The 17,173-nt window shown below is 45.5% G+C and overlaps 2 long non-coding RNA genes across 5 annotated transcripts in view; one reads left to right on the forward strand and one right to left on the reverse strand.

Moving 5' to 3' along the window:
• The first annotated feature begins 273 nt into the window (after nt 1-273).
• Nucleotides 274-17,173, forward strand: part of LOC125414461 (uncharacterized) — a 32,207-nt gene continuing 15,307 nt past the window's right edge. The window contains exons 1-5 of one of the 4 annotated variants that reach the window (XR_014998702.2): nt 274-409; nt 1,219-1,324; nt 3,547-3,728; nt 4,023-4,160; nt 8,425-8,556. This is a non-coding gene — a long non-coding RNA (uncharacterized LOC125414461). Of the gene's footprint in view, nt 410-1,218; nt 1,325-3,546; nt 3,729-4,022; nt 4,161-8,424; nt 8,557-17,173 lie in introns of those variants that run through there. The other 3 variants (XR_014998703.2, XR_007236270.3, XR_014998705.2) reach the window with 3 other exon arrangements.
• LOC146890571 (uncharacterized) lies at nt 6,015-14,513 on the reverse strand. The gene is made up of 2 exons (XR_014998708.2): nt 14,113-14,513; nt 6,015-11,127 (listed from the first exon to the last, which is right to left on the reverse strand). It is a non-coding gene; the product is annotated as an uncharacterized LOC146890571 (long non-coding RNA).

The following is a 17,173-nucleotide window of genomic DNA, read 5'->3' on the forward strand; positions in this document are numbered from 1 at the left end:
AGGACAAACCTCAATTAGGCAAGCAGTTTGTTTCTGGGTCCCTGAAGTTCATTTGGTGGACTCAGCTGTTTATTGAACCTCGGGGAGTTATTCATTAACATCAGTACGAAATGCTTGACAAACATCTGGCTTGTTGGGGGTTGGACCTGGTTAATTCTACTTGGATCCGCACCAATATTAGTTCTGCTTGGATTAGCACCAGCACTAATGATGACATAAGACATTTACTTCATTAGCCTGATGAAGGGAAAATTTTGCATGCTCAGCCTAAGCCAAAAAAATAAGAGTCCAGGTCCAAAAACTCAGGAGCTGAACCCATGGAGAGAATCCAGCTAACTGTGCAGAGGGGACCCAAGCGCAGCGGGTAGAGATGCAGTGGTCTGCCACAGGGGATCCTGAGCTGAGACAGGTAAGGACTATACCTGTGTGTTCCTGAAGGTGGAGGTGGTGGAAAGTTGCTGCTTCGTCCTCAAAGGCAGTTCACACAACTGGAGAAGTCTTTCCACATTCATATTGCAAAGGCTCAAAAGCCTGGTGCGGGCATGGAGCGATGTCGCAGAGGTTAAGAGAACTTGCTGCTCTTTCAGAGGACCTGGGTTCAATTCCTAGTACCCACACGGCGGCCCACAGGGGTCTGTGACCCCAATTCCAGGGATACAACACTCTCTCCTGGACTCTATGGACACCAAACATACAAATGGAACACAGACATAGAGATAAGCAAAATACCACTATCAGCAAAAGTGCTAGAAAATGCAAAATTGAAAATAAGTCATCTTAAAGCCTGTGGTAATAAAGAGTTAGCTAGTGCCTACTGTGGGGTATTCACCAGAGAATATGGCTTGGGATGGGTTTAAGCCAATAGAAAGTCTTTATTGGCTAACTGGTTACTACACTAGGTATTGGGGATCCCACTGAACCTTTCTGAGCTTCTAAGCGCAAAAACCATGTCCTGGGTTGATACACTTCAGTTAACAAAAACAACTAGCCAGATATGGAAAAAGAGAAGCCAAAAGGCAGGGTTGGTACATTTAGAGACTTTCCACGAACTCTGGATTTTGATGGATTCGGCCTTTGTTTTAGTTTTGGCTGGAAGTGCTGCTGTCTACGTGCTGAGTTTTATAGCCTGAATGGTGCTTCCACCATGGAGTCAGGTGTGCTAAGATCTGGGACCCTGTTATAGCACCCAGGGAATGAAACTACCTGTCTCTCATGCAGGGTGTCTTTCCTTCTCTCTTCCTACCATTGGCCTCCAGCACAGACGGAGCGACTGGAGACCACCAGTTTCAACCACACTAGAGTAAGGGAAAGCATAGACCAACAGGTAAGAGCCTCGACTCACATCAGCTGTGTGGGGAACTTGATGATACAGTGGTTTTGAATACCATGGGTCAAAAGTTCACTACAGGCAAAACGTGTGATGTCTTATGAGCCCACGTGTCCCCACCCCTCGTCTCGGGGTAAAAGTGCTTCATTAAGCTGTGACTCTGTGGTGGCCCAGATTCCTCTGCACTTCACTGTTTCTTTCCACCCAGAAATGTGTTGACAGTGGTGATTATGTCCCTACTCTCGTTCTGACTGATACATGTCTATGACACCCATCAATAACTGTCACTCCAAGAAGGCCACCAGTCCAGAGAGCACCTTTGGGTTAGGAAAGCCTGGGGAAAGTCAGGGGGATCGCTGGAAACAAAAGCTGCCTATAGCAGCCCAAGGCTCAGCCCCGGTGCAGTACACTCTTGCATCTCAGCTATTTGAGAAACGCTAAGGTCTTCACTGTGTGTTTATGTAAATATACGTGTGTCTGTTTAGACACAGTCTGCACCAAAAAATTTGCTCTATCTTGTCGGATGCCATTAAGTATTCTGCTGCCTTTACCTCAGAAGGAGTTTACCCTTGTGTTTGCATATGGGATTGCTAAAGGCATCACATGGGCCCCACCCAATCAACATCACTCCAGGTCTTTAGCATCCTGAGGAGTTCATTAAAATACAGTCTGATTCCAAAATCAAGCGTCTAGTGAGACAGGGTTTGAAGGCTACACCTTAATTTCCCTGAATAAATGGGTGGGGGAGCCCACTGGTGTAACTTCATTGAATTTATTACAATTGACAATTTAAAATTAAAAGAAAAAAAAATCTGTTCTTCTCTGGTCCTGCTTCTCAGTGACCTAATGAGATGGAAAGGGACAGTTGGCAGAATCGGTCATCTTGCTGGGCTTTTCTCTTTGTGCTGGAAGCTGAGCTTGGAAGCCCACTGTGACCTGTTAGCTCTGCTTGTTCCTTGGCAGCCGGAAAGGTTGGTGGGAGGGGCAGGCAGAGCAGCCACAGGGTATTCTGGGCCCTTAAGATTCCCCACTCTCCCTGACTCTGCTATGCCGAGAGTCCCTAACAGGAGGTTGTGAGTTCCCTGTGTCATGCCCCTATTTGAGTAACTCTGAGGCTGTGGGCAAATATAAAATTTTGATACAAACGTTAAATGGAGAGGCTATGTGATCCTGTGTTAAATCCGGAGTTTCTTGGCAGTCGGGAAAACCTCCCGTGAGGGGTAGTTTAGGATGTGGATGGGTACACTTAGGTCGGCATCAGGAGCAAGGAGATTGAAGGAAGTGGTTGCTGATGACCGAACCCAGCAGAGTCGATTCTGAGTTCTTCATTTAAAGGAAGGCCATCTTGGGCATCAGCTGGACGCTGCAGGATATCCATGCCAATATTGCTGCTTTCCGTGGGTTTAGCATTGATCAGGTGTCTCAATATTAAATAAACTGAATCCTTCGTTCCCTTAGTTCCCACACTGCAGGATGCTCACCGGCTCTTCCTGGGGAAGGGAAAAGTGGGAACAGGAGAATGAGTGTCGTGTAGCTCCGGGCGTAGGGTCCAGTCTGAGTCCAGGGCTTGTTCCTTTCTGCTGGGTATCCACAAGAACACAGGCAGATGCCCTAAGCACTCGACTTCCGTGCAATCTGTGACAATGACTCTTTCGGGTTATTCTCGAGCAATGTCGAAGCAACAACCTTACAGGCTCTCCCACTAGTCACTCATTTTGAGCTGAACTCCCTCCCCGCAGCCCCTGTCCACTCCTACTCTATAAGCTGTGGAGGGTTAATACCCTTCCTATTGTAGACACTGACCTGACCACCCTGCATGAACATATGCACGCCTTCTAGATGGCTCAGGTGTTTTTCATTCAGAGATACTGGTCTCTGTGCAGCACAGAGGCGAGCCTGGGAAGGAACCAGGAGTTGAGGGCCTTATAAAAAGGTCTTTGTATTCCCTTTAGTGTAGGAAACAGCCAAGATTCACCATTCAGGTCCTAGATATCTGACTTGGGCATGTCCTGGGCTTCCAGGGGATAAGACAGATGAATGCACGCTCCTCCCCCAAGGACAAATGCATCCCCTGATGGCCTTTTAAATGCACCCCCAGACACACACACACACATACCTTCCTGCCCACTCTGAACACTCCCCCTGCTTTGGAAATCGATAATCGCATCGTTTGTCTCCAGTGATGACTGGGACTCTAATATCTTTCCTTTCCTCTCTAGTTTTATTGCTGCACAAACTTCTGCGTCTATGGCAGGAGGGAGTGGAGAAGGGCACACCACACAGAGGAACTTTCTCTAGGCTGTAGCTTATTTTTACCACTAATATATATTAAAAATAGAGTCAAGTCTCATTGTGCAAGGATGAGTCCATTGCCCAAAGAACTTCATTGCGTCTGCATAAAGTAAGTCTCCTTCCCAAGTCTCCTTGCTATTCATTTAATTTCAACCCTATTGTGCTAAAGGCACAATTATCCGCAAGCTTTGCCTATACACTGTGGATCGCATTTCAAATTTCCTTCTTACTAATCTACATTGTTCAGGTTCCTGCACGTCTCTCCTAGTTGCTGAAGGGTATATAATATCACAGGCTGCGTGTGGCTGTGCCTCGCTGGGTGGGGGCGGAGCTGTGGAGACCAGAGTTTCATTATGTCCAAAGCCTCCAGAGCTTCGTGGTTACTTGGTCCTCTGTTATTAAGTGTCGTAGCTTCCGCGTTGGCCTGGAATTGCTGTGTGGCCCAGCTTGCATCTTCTGAGACTGGCGTCCACTTGGTCTGCACACGGGATGGTCCTGCTCCCTCCACAACCTGGACGTCGACATGGCGAGAGCCTCCAGGGTTTGTTTCTCTGCTGTCAGATCTGTCTTAAAACCAGCTACCTGGAGCTGATGTGTAAATTACAATCTTGGTAGCCTTGAAACACCAGAAATGTATTCTCTCCAATTGCTGAAGGCCAGAAGTCAGACCTTTGGGAGTCTGCAAGCCTTTGCCCCCACCCTCATAGGTTCCACGAAAGAGTTCATTTGGTGTCTCCTCCAACTGCTAGGAGCTGCCCGTTTGGCTTGGCTTCATCTGTCACTCCTGTGTCCCTTCTCTTTGTGTCTCTCTCTTTCTGTTCTGAGCACCTAACTCAAAACTGCCTCCCACTCTCTCAAACACGTGCGCTTGCATTTGGGGAATCCCCAAATAACCCAGCATAGCTTTTCCTACCGAGATCCTTGAATGAGTCAACTTCTTAACAGGTTCTGAGAGTTGGAACCTAGTGGGGCCACCGTTCAGCTACAATACCATCTCGGTTTGCCCTGCCTTAACCACACCTTCTGTTTCTGTCCCTTTAATAGGATTTGCTATTTCTTCTCGAATTGAATCACTAACTAAAGATATTTGTGATTTTTTTTCTGTCCCCAAAGCATCTTTAGTTATCATTGATCCCACACATTTGCCTGACAGTCGCTGTGTGTTTCCCCCACCTCTGCTAGTCAAACAGCTACTGGATTGCAATGAAGAATATTAGAGTGTGTGGCTTTTTAAAAAGGCTTTCTCGCTCTTGTGGCTCTGACATCCTCTTATCCCATCCACCCCAGCCTGTGGGGTAAAAAGAGAGTCTAGAGTCAAGTGGGCGGTTAGAGGCGAGTCCTAGAAGTGGTGTGCAGCTCTCCTGCCCACATCTAATGGCCTGAACTCAATCCACGGCCCTACTTGGCTTTGAGACAAGTGGAAAATGCAGCCTAGCTGTGGAGTCAGCATGCAAAGCAAACGCTTACACACGGGTGCTTCAGCAACCCCCTGCCAAAGCAGACTCCTTCAGGCTGATTTAGAAACCTTTAAATCAGGATCAATTTTCCTTGGTCTATAGCCAAAGACAAAGGACTAAATCTAAGAGATATTAGGCATTACTCAAAGCAAATGTGTGTGTGTGTGTGTGTGTGTGTGTGTGTGTGTGTGTGTGTACATTCATATGCAGTGCCTTATGCATGAGGGATGTCTTTAAGATTTAGGTGTGTCTTAGTTTTTGGGTTGTTTTTTGTATTTTTGTTTTGGGGGGTTGGGGTTTTTTTTGTTTTGTTTTGTTTTGTCTTATTTTGTTTTAGTTTAAATGCATCTCTTACAAAACCATGGGCTGCTGTTGATGGGCTCTCTAAGAGTCCCAAGCATTACAGACAGGTCTTGTCCTTCCCCATTCTCTCTCTCTTACTGCAAAATGTTAGAATACATTTCTAAAGCTAGCCCCCAGGTCCATTCCTTTATTTGGCCACTGACTCGTTCCTGACCAAACACCAACATCCAGCAACCATAAGTCATCATTTGGCTACTCTGGCTAACCTGCCCAAGCAGATCGCACCACCTCAGGCTAGCACAGACTTCCCCTTGTCTCCTTGAAACCCCTCCTACAGAGACACCTGCCGCTTGCTGTCTGCTTTTGGCCAATCCAGAGGCAACCCCGCAACTCCCATTGCCCCTTTGGGGTAATTATTTTCCTTAGGGGTGAGGACTTGGTGTCTGGGTCTGTCCTGAACCCAGTCCCCTCCCAAAACTAGCTGTAGAGCACAGTAGTTCAGACATAAAGCTTAAAATCAACCGGGCAGGGGGAGCATAAACCTCACCCATCGTTTGCAAGTCCAACAGACTTGACTTCAACCGCTGGTTTTCAAAATGTTGAATAAGAAAACATGCACCACACAAACGCATAACTTGGATACATGTTGGTGTGTTCATAAGTATATATATGTGTATACATGCATATGCATACACGTGTTCTATATACATAGATTGAGAGCAACTTAATTTTCCACTCAGAAATAGGCCATGGCCTTCGGTTTGAAATCATTGGCTTAACCTCTCTGTGGTCTGTTTCTTCCAATGAAAAACAGGCTTATTGGAAGGATGAATTAAACTAATTTGCATAAATAGTCTATGCGCTCACTACCTCATGCGTGCTAAGTTATTTTTCTTGTCAGTGTTACTGTAAGAATGCCATTTAAAGCCAGGACTTACAAAATTTGTACAAGGTTAGTAAGACACAGATAAAGTTCAAACGAGGGATTAGTCTCTCCGTCGTCGCAGGGTAGGATCATGTCAGTGTAATTACCTTTATTCATTTAGTCACCTACGGAATATTTAAGTGAAAAAACGTGTGGCAGCCACTGTGACCACACTGGCGATGCAGGCTGAATGAGCCAGGCTGCTGTTGTCTCTACGCAGCTTGGCTCTGTAGAACTGAGCTTGCAATCCAGTAGCCTCGCCGTGTGCAGCCATCTGAATTTACACGTGAATTCATTAAAATGAAATAAAATTTAAAATTTACATTTTTTATCACACTAGTTCAACAGCCACATGTTTTTGCCGTGTATAACAGCACAGTTGCAAAACATTTCTATAAGCAGAGAACGTTCTAGAGTTAAAAAAAAAAAAAAGAAAAAGAAAAGAACTTTGTAAGATGGACGCCCACGCTTAAAATCTAGACGAAGATGAGAAGATCTCAGATGACGTGGTCTCCCCATCTGGAAGGGACTCAATAGTATTTCACATACTCTAGCAATGTCACTGCCAACCTAGATAAAAGCTTCTTCCTTCACACACATGGAGGTATCCTGGCATCTCCATCTATGCTTTGAGTTTGGGTCGTGAGCCTAGCCTATAATGGCCGAGCCATCTCTAAGGCCACCTCTATCTATTCTTCCTGCTGCAGTACCATTTACAATGCTAAGTATCTACATAGATATTGGGGGAGGGGACATGTAATTCTATTCTCAAGGAATCTATGGGAGAACTGACTCCAAATGCAGACTTCAGCCCCATCTAGACCCTCGCGCTCCCAGCCCTGCTCGGCTGCTGGCTAACACTTAGCCTTTTCTGCCAAACCATTGGTGGCAAGATGTGATAGAGCCCTGGGGCATTTCGTCACTGGCATGGAGTCTGGGCAGCAGTGTCTACAGGAAAAGTGTTAGTGTCACATGGGAGACCTGGTCCTGACAGCCCACTGAGCGACAGCCTTCTTTTCCCCTGGGCAGCCAGAGGCTTGACTTTCTCACAGACAACTGCCGTTCCACAACTTCAGGGGCTTAGACTCCACTTCGGCTGTTAGCTTGCTATTTGGACATGGGCTCTTGATAGTTTCCTCACACCTAAACTTGCCAAAGACTCTGCGCACGTGCACGCACACACATACACCTATCGTGACGTATCCTACTCACATGAAGACAGAACCATTACATAGAAGAACATCTAGAGTTCAGTTTGTGCTTGATGATTTAGCATGAGTAAGTATGATACATAGTACAGAATCTAAGAGAAGAGCAAGAACTTTGAAAACAGGCCTGGGATTAAAATCATAGTAACTGTACCAGCTGTTATCATGAACAAGTTGCCCGTTCACTCCCACCGTTGGGTTCTTCAACCTGTGAAACAAGTTCAGAATGCCCGTGTGTGGTGTTTGGGGTTTAATGGGGTGTACTGAATGCAAATGCAGCTACACTGGAGGCAGCGTTCTTTCCCCTTGTCATTGCCTCCGCATCTAGAGCTTTCCTCGTCCTGGAAGTGATGGTTACTATGGTCAACTTGACTGTACTGAGTAATGCCTAGGAGACTGGTCAAGGACACCTCTGGGTATGTAGGAGGCATCATCTCCAGAGACTGTGGGAGAGCTCGGATGTAATGCAGGACTAACACGCCAACAGGCTTATATTTTCAGTAGGCTATCGAGAAGGGATGGAACCGTGGAAGGCCCAATTGGAGGAAGTCCCTAACGGTTTCGATAGCGTCAAATTAAAATGAAAGTAGGTACCAATAACACAGGTACCAGAAGCAGCCAACAGGACAGCGAGAAAAGAATGAAAGATTAAAGATTAGAATCTTCGCAGACTAAGAATCTGTGGCGTTTCCAGCTATGCTTGCTGTTTGTACAAACAGATCACTGCAGATGTCCTTGGGAGCTACATTTTGCCCTGGCTCCTTCCTGTTGCTTCCTCTCTGCTCTGTTTCCTGCTGCCATGATCTGAGATTCTCCATCAGGCTACCTCTGTCATGATGAGGTAAAAATCTCTAATGCCACAAAATGAACTAAATCCGTCCTCGGGCGGCCTGTCTTGGTTATCTCTCACAGGCAGTGAAGTCTGACACTCTTGCCTTGGCTGCCTCTCCATCTGAAGCGGCTCTCTCTGGGGACTTCCTCCTGATCTTCAGAGAACAAAGAGAAATGTCCAAAGGAAGACTGAGGTCAGGCCCAGTCCAGAAGGAGTTGGTGTAGCATTCTCTGGTCAAGTTGGATGGAAGCCTTGAACTGGGTCAAGACAGATGCTGCTTTTCATCCCTAAGGGTCAAAAGAAGCTCCATGGGACTAGGAACCTTCTTCCTGTGGAAGCAGATTATGGGAAAAAGAGTAGTGAACCCTTATACCGACTTCTTGGCTACAGTTCTTTACAGAACCTCTCTGCACGATCTTGAGGAGCCTAAATGAACTCTGTTCTGAGTGACAAATGAGGGAGGATTATTGTCAAGTGCATTCCTGGGGTCACACTGCTCCTTGTTTAGGTCTTCAAACCCCTGAGCCATCGAATATTGACATAAGCAGCTCCCTTCCCTCTCTCCCCATCAGCTTCTCATCAGTTCCTACTGACACCCCAATATAAGCCTTGTCCCTTGCCTGCTCTTATTGGTTACTGTACATTCCTCTCTGTAACTCTTAGCCAGATACACAGCTATGAGCGAGCATTAGCATGAATGTTTGCTTACTATTGTCTCCTGAGCAAGGCTACAAACTCCTCGAGCGAAGCAACCTGGTCCAGTGATTTTCCTCCAAGCCCAGCACCTCTGGCATTGGTTTCCTGGAATTCTAGCCCTTGAGAGCAGGCAGGCTGGGGTCCAGATATACAATTGCCCGACTCACACATTCTTCTGGACCTAGTGCAATAAATCTTTGCTGAAAGAATGGCAAGGGTTTTGAGAGTGTCGAATTACAATAAAAGTAGGAATTAACGACACAAGTAACAGAAGCAGCCAACAGGACAGCAAGAAAAGAATGAGAGATTAAAGATTAGATTCTTCCCAGACTAAGAATCTGTGAAGTTTCCAGTTGTGTTTCATGTTTACACAAACCGTGCTGCAGGGAGAAAGATCCTGAGTCCTAACGTGGGCAGTCGGGGCACATCCCCTCCCAGGGAATGGAGGAACTGGAAGAGGGGCTGTCTCTTCCACTAAGTGGGGAGCTCTATGTAGGTGTAACTCTGGTTCAATTACCTCTAGCCCATTCTGAGGGACAAAGACAGATTTCACTGGATATAAAGGAGGGGTGCAGATGGACGTGTGAAGGACATGTCTGAAGATAAATGTTCTAACCCCTTTCTCCCCGGAAACATTTTCTTGGTGTGAGCATGTCCAGAAATGCTCCTATTCTGTAGGAAGTACGAAGAGAGTGTGGGCATTTAATATGTGTAATTCCCCTTTGCAACACATATAGGAAAAATTCTCCCTCGTCCTTCAAATCCCCTTTCAGCTCCTTGGCCACTCCTTCTGAGATGACTTCTCAAAGCTTCCAAACATGGCGCCCTCTTCTCCTTTGACCTTTTGCCTCCTCACTGGCTCTTAGTCACACCTTATGACATCACTCTTGCCTGGGTTGAGCAGAGCTGGCCACGGTACATGCCTCTTGAGACAGTCACCCCAGGCTATCCACATAGCAGGCAAAAATGTGTTCCATGAATGACGTCGGGGTCATTATCCCCAGTACCTGGGCACCCATGACCTGGTGATTATGTCAAGGGTCTAGAGAAGGAACTTCTATGAAATTTAGATGGCCTTATACAGTCACACAGGCCTTCTTGAGTGGGGGGCTGGGTCAAAGGATCAGTATAAGGAGGGGAAGTGTGACAATGGAAGCTGATGTTGAAAATGTGCTTTAATGGTGGAGGACGGTGCCAGGGCCAGCGCAGGTAGGAAACTTCCGGCATCGGAAAAGGCAAGAAATGCGTAATCCCTAGAACCGCCAGGAGAAACCCAGTTTTGCAGTCACCCAAGTTACAGCCCACATGACTCACTTCGGATTTCTGACCTCCTAAAGTGTAGAGATGACGAAACAGTTTGCTGTTTGATGTTAAGGTGCGTCAATTCTGGGTAGTTTTACAGCCACAAGAGGTAACTGATCGACATGCAGAAAATGCTTTTGCTTGTGTGAACTTGGGGGCACGTTCTGCAGGCTGATAGAGTTTACGGATCAGATCCTTTACGGAACAGAAGAAAATGGCCTTGAAATGGTTAAATGTTACATAATCTGTATGAAAGGGGTAGTTAGGTGAGCACAGGCCTAGAGGCCGGGCACAATGACCCCAGCACACCCTACAACCAAGCGAGAGGCATCAGTTCTGCTCCTGCTGCTGGGGAGGTGTATTTACCCTCAGCAGGGTGATGCTCAGAGAGTCTCTCTGACTGCCCAAATTCTTCAAGTGCACTGTTTTTAAGCTTGACTTGGGCACAGCTTCTGCCACTGGCCTCGTGCCGTCCAGCCCAGCCGAGCACAGCAATGGCCTCTTCCTTCGCGGATTCTCTTTCTGTCCATGTGGAGAAAGGGATGTTCTGCTGTCTGCTTCACCGCTGAGACAGTAGGAGTCAAGCACATTGCCTCTATGCCAAGGAACCTCAAGACTGCCAGAGCAATCAAATTAAACAGGAAGACAGAGGAACTGTACACTCAAAGCATACCTGCCACACGGTTCCGTCAAGCCAGATTGGCACAGACCTGGTCTGATGCTTTTAATTGGTGTGAATTGATGTTGTGTTTAATCGCCCACCTCCTCCTGCCTCCTCATGCTGCCTAGGAAAAAAAAAAAGATTTTAACATTTGTTTCTGATTTGGTTGGCCAGGAGTCCAGGTTTCTCCCAGGGCTCCAGTCTCAGGAAAACACTGGGGGAAATCCTCATTTCCCAGAACTAAGCATTTTATTCAAAAACTGCTGAGCTCCTGTGATTCATGTTGAGACCATCTGCAGCTCCGTCTTTGCAAGGGCAGGGAGCTCGCTTCTGCCTCTGTGGCAGTCTTAATTTCTGTCTACTGAGGTCATGATTCTGTGTAGGTATTCTTACTTTGTTAAGATGTTTCTTGAAACATTTTCGACAAGATATTGTTACTCATGCTTCTATTTCTACAAGTTTTAGTTTTAGGTTAAAGTTTTTGCTTTTGTTAATTATTTAAAGCATAAACTAAATTTATTTTGCCATTTATTTTCATCATAACAGTTGCATCTTCTCAAGAATCATGTGTTTTTTGAGATGTGGCTACACTGTGAGTTATTTCGTTATTAAATATGTGAATATACGCCCTTTGTCATTATCAGTATTGTATATTTGCCCTTTTTAAACTCATTGGTAGGAATTTACCTGCTTGCTCTTCAGGGCTGAAAAAACCCTCATTTGAGCTTGGCTTTCCCGTGTGAATTTGTGGCTCGCTGTATGTTTGTCTACTTCCTTTCTAATCAAATGCTGTTTAGTAATGGGATAGTTGCAGGCCGTGAACCTCCTCTCGTGCACTTGGTTTGCATTCCTGGAGCTTGATTCTTCTTGGCTGTTGTAATTATGATGTTGACCTTCTCTTTGATCTTCGATTAGAGTTTAAAACATTCCAGGTTGTCAGTCACTTGGACTGCTGGTATGTATTTCTTTTGCCATAGTGCTATAGTCAGAAAACTGTACTGGGGTCACATTTCTTTTCTTGAAATGCACTTGGAAATTTCTTCACACTTTTGGGTAATCAACTTTTAAGAGAGTGCAGCTTTTGCTCATAAAAAGTCTCTATCTATGTCTGGCCCTGTGGTAGGGCTAAGCTGTCCTCAGGTGTGGGGCCACCTGTGGCCGTGTTATTTTAGTTAAGCTTGCTTTGGATAGCCATGTGATTTGGTGTTGCCATAAAAATTTTAGGATTGCTTTTATTCTAGTTCTGGTGTTTTGATAAAAGTGCTGAAATTCTGATGAGGACTGCACTGGGTCTGTAGATTCCTTCTGGTCATACAGCCATTTCCTCAGCAATAATTCTGTCAAAGTTGGGTTTGGGGAAGCTTATCGGATATGGAAACATTCTGGCGGACCTAAACAAAGAGCTACAGCTAAGAGAGAGAGACTCAGTCTTTTCCAAGAACAAACTCCATAATAGGTCATCCAATCACAAGTGGTCAGTCCTAAACACATAAATACAAACAACACTAAATGCATTCAGTAGTTTGTGCGTCTGTGTTTACACAAGTACACATATGTGTTTATGTATGGTGTGTTTTTAAATATATATTTTATGATTTTAAATATATTATATATAGGCTGTACAATATATTAAATATGTTTTATCTTTATAAATATATTGTATAGGCTATATAATATATATTAAACATACATTTGTAGTAAGAGACTGCTCCTTCATTTCCTGGCCGCCCAGACCCAAATAATCACACAGAAACTATATTAACTACAGCACTGCTTGGACAATAGCTTAGGCATATTCCTAGCTAGCTCTTACATCTTAAAGTAGCCCATTTCTATTAATCTGTGTATTGCTGAGAGGCTGTGGCCTACCGATAGGGTTCTGGTGTCTCCCTGACTCCTGTTCAGATTTCCCATCTGGCTTTACTCTGCTAAGCCATTGGCCCAAACAGTTTTATTCATCAACCAATAAAAGCAACACATATACAGAAGGGCATCCTACATCATACATTTATATGTGTGCACACACACTCATATATAGAAGAGACCATGAATTTGAGAGGGGGCACTAGAGGAATTGGAGGGTGGAGGGAGAGTGATGCAAATGCTTCTATTTACTTATATACATATAAATTTTTATATATTCATGTATGAAATTCTCAAAAAATAAAAAAAAAAGTTTTCTGGCTGTTTCCACAAAGTCTTTCAAGTATGGGATCGTGTTTTCTGCAAAGAGGCATAGCTTCTCTTCTTCCTTCCTGTCTATATCCCTTTATAGCCAGGACCTTGAGCACTATCCTGAAGAAATGTGGAGAGGGTGGGAGGTGGGTTTGTCAGACGCAGCCTTATTATGTTCCGGTCTGTCCTATCCAGGTCTAGCTTCATTGAGGTGTTTGTCGGGGCGGCAGGTTGAATTTCACAGATGCCTTTTCTGCGCTTAGCAAGATGAAGTGTGAGCTCTGCTCTCGGGTCTACTTATATGGTACTAATTTGATATGTGGAACCAATCTAGGATGAAGCCTATTCAGTTATGATGGTGTTGAATCCGGTTTGCAAATGCAGTTACACCTTATTTCAAATGATAAATGTCACTTAAAAATTTGCCATATGCATTCACTTCTGTCTCTGTGTTTGCCTTTTCAACTGCAGAATTATTGACAAAATCCGGGGTTTCTCTGATGATTGGTTTCTTGCCCACTCTTTCCAGTAACAGAAATTCTATTCTGTTTTCCCAACTGAAATGGGCTCAGTTTTTCCATTTTGGGCATCTATGTATGTATTTTAGCTACCCTCTAAACCCTACACATTTTACCTTGTGACGTAGAAGGTGGATTGGAATAAGGCAAACAGTAGTAAGTGAGGGCTGGCCTTCATTGCTATGTTAGCCCATGTCACCACTAAGTAGTCACATCAGAGAAAAACAGCCAAAGTATGGTAAGACAAAGTAATTGATGCTCTGACTGTCGAGTTGACACGTTTGATCTCAGTGAAACAAGAGCATGGGGGATGGGGCTTGCTTTCTGCCTGTAGTCTGGTTATATGCCCAATTTTCATCTTCATAAATGTGAATTAGAAGAACTGGAAAGGTGGCACAGCAGCTAAGAGCACCTACCTGAGTTTGGTTCCCAGCATCCACATGCTCACGACCTCCGACCTCGGGGGATCCGATGTCATCTTACAGCCTCTCTTAGTGTTTTACACATGCGCAGATCACATACACACACACTTAAAAATAAAAAAATCTTAAATCTGAATTAGAGTCTTTTAAATACCACTGCCCAGAATTCCTCTACCCACCCATAGCACTGGGCTGCCCTCTGGGAAGCAAACAAGAGTTGCTGACCTCTTACGCTGACTGTCCACATGTTTCTCTGAGTTTGGGCGATAGAAACAATGACCACCCCTGAGTCTGGACGCCCAGTGTTTGCTTCTCTCCATTCTTTCTCCTGTGTTTCTTCCATCAGAGTGTAGGAGGGAGAAGCTGAGCATCTTCCCTTAGCTCTAGGTTGCGGCTTACCTAGAGTTCCCAGAGGAGTTTCCTAGCACACTCTTCTCTATCCCGTGGGTTCTTTGCCCAAAATTATCACTTCCTCTCTGTCTTTCCGAGCTTAACACAACACATAGACCTTGCTAAGATCTCGCCAACCATATGAACTCCTTCATGACTCACACCCACGGTCATGCCTCACTCACTAACATTTCACACTGTCCCCGGGCTCACCATTCAGCCCCCAGATCATTTCCGTGGACTCTGTACTTTATCTGCCTCCAGCTCTGTTTCTTATCACCCAGTATATTATTTTGCCCATAATAGGTTGCTATAACTTTTTAATGATCTCTTAAAGAGAGAGGGAAAAGAACTGGCACTTCCCACCCCAGCAATGACCACGGCCCTACCCTTACCCTGACCACCTGGAGTGGTGACTAAAACATATTCCACTCCGTTTTATTGCTCCAAAGATTATTTGGTTTTAAAATTTTCTCTAAAAATCTTGATTTTCAAAGGTCATCAGCAGGCCAACTGTTTAAATGTCTTAAATATCTTTGGGGGGCAGTACACACGGTGAGTCAAATTACCTATTCACTCAGGAGCCCTCCAATTCCTTCCACCCTCTCCCTACTCCCGCCCCGCCCCCACCCCCTTTCATTGTTCCTACTCATTTATCCCTTTGGCAAGAAAAGTCAAATGAGACTGGAAGAAAATGCAGTTGACTAAGGCAAATGAATGAGCACGGGGAACTATCTTCCTAAGCCCAATCAAGTTCATAAAACAGATCAATCTCCTGTTCCAGGGACAGACTGGCACCTGAAGTATGGGCAGCTAAATCCTCATTGGTTCCTGCTTTCTGGATTAGACTTAGGTTTCTAGTTTAAAAAAAAAAAAAAAAAACTGGGGAAGAAGAAGGAGCACATTTCTGAAAGCATTCCTATTTTCCTGATTTTGTTTTCTTCCCTTAAAAGATCTCTCAGTAAATCATTTGCATGGATGGGGTGCTCGATGTGGCACCATGGTGAGGGAGGAGACAATTCATCACGTAATTAGTGAGGAGGGGATTGAAGCTGGCAGGTCTAGTCCTGTGCTTTATCTGCAGCAGACACACCCAGAACAGGGGCATGGACACCCGCAAGGAGGTCAATCCTTGCTTTAATGGCCTCATTTGGGGTCCTTTTGGAGAGGGTAGGCACTTGAACCAAAACAAAACAAAAAAAAAATTTTACGAATCTATATCCTTCTCCCTTTTATCTTAGTTTCTGTCTGCCAAGAGCCTGCATTAGGGCCTGACACCCTTTCAAAGGTGATACGCCCAGGATTGTGAGCAACGCTCTTCTCAGGTGAGAGAAGGGCTAGAGAGGATAGGATTGAACCTGTGGTTGATAGAGCCTGCTGGTGGAGAGGAGACCCATGGGCAGAAGGAGGAGGGATGCTTCCAGCCCTGTGGACAGAGGATGCATGGGGTATGGGAGGAAGGCAAGCAGCAACCCAGGCACTGCCCGATGCTGGGCAGTGGACTGAAGTCCACGGAAACTCATTGGCCAGAGGAGAGAAGATGTGCAGATATAGCCAGAGTAGCAGAGAACCAGCAATAAGGGAAGCAAGTTCAAGATAGTGTGGAAAGTCACGTTGAATGGCGGTGGGGGCGGGGGGAGCGGGGAGCAGGAGTGAGAAACAAATAGAAAAAGCAGGCCTGAGTATCAAAGTATGTCGCTCCTCCAACCAGAACATGTAATTGTCCTCCTTAATCAGTGGTTAGAGGCTTCTGATTTATCATCACTGGACGCCCCACAAAAGGAAGCTGTCATGATTAGAGATGACAAAGGAAGCTGAGCTCCCCGGCCCCCAGCCCCGGTGACTAATTCCAGGCACATTGCAGAGAAGAACCAGATTAGGCCTCTTTCCCCATCAGCATTTCGCCCACCAGGGGAAACCTGAGCCAAGTCACTGAAGCAGGTCAGAGGCCAACAATCCCTCACGGGGCTGCGGGTGATGGATCAGAAGGAAGGAAGAAGCCAGAGCTCAGCAACTGGGAGGAAGAAAGTGTGGGCTTTGTCAAGCAGGTCAGGTCACAGTCACACCCAGGTCTCCTGAGCATTAGCACCTGGGCTACACTGTGTGCCAAGACGTTCTGGGATGCTGCAAGGCTATTGCCGGGGCTCTATGCACAGATTAGAGGTTCCAGGTTGCAGAATCTCCACCTGCACGGTTTGATATTATTTCTGTGAACTCTATTCTCTATGCTTGCTTCATCATTGAATCATTAATTGCACACTTACAATTTCTGGCCATTTTTTTTTTTTAAGTTCCCTCTGGTTCCATTTGCTTAGGGTTGTCATTACTAGGTGTGGTTCCCAGCAGAGCCATCCCCTGGGAGCATTTCAAAACGCAAACTCTCTGGTCCCGCCGCAGACCTACCAAACAAGGCACTCTAGGGACTAAAGCAATCTGTTTCCATGGTCCTCGAGTGATTCTGATCCATGCTGAATTCTGAAAACCACTTGCCACAAATTAGGGTTCTCCTGGGCCATGGAATCACTGGCAGAGCTCAGGAAAGGAAATGGACCTGAAGGAGCATTATAGTATCTCGCTGATGCTCTTGTAGTAAAGGTTGAGGGTTGTCTTTGAAAATATCCAATCATAGAAGAGGGGGGATAGAAAGAATGGAATAGCCAGGTAA

This window comes from Myodes glareolus, chromosome 23 (genome assembly GCF_982192425.1).
Source record: "Myodes glareolus chromosome 23, mMyoGla1.1, whole genome shotgun sequence".
NCBI lineage: Eukaryota > Metazoa > Chordata > Mammalia > Rodentia > Cricetidae > Myodes > Myodes glareolus.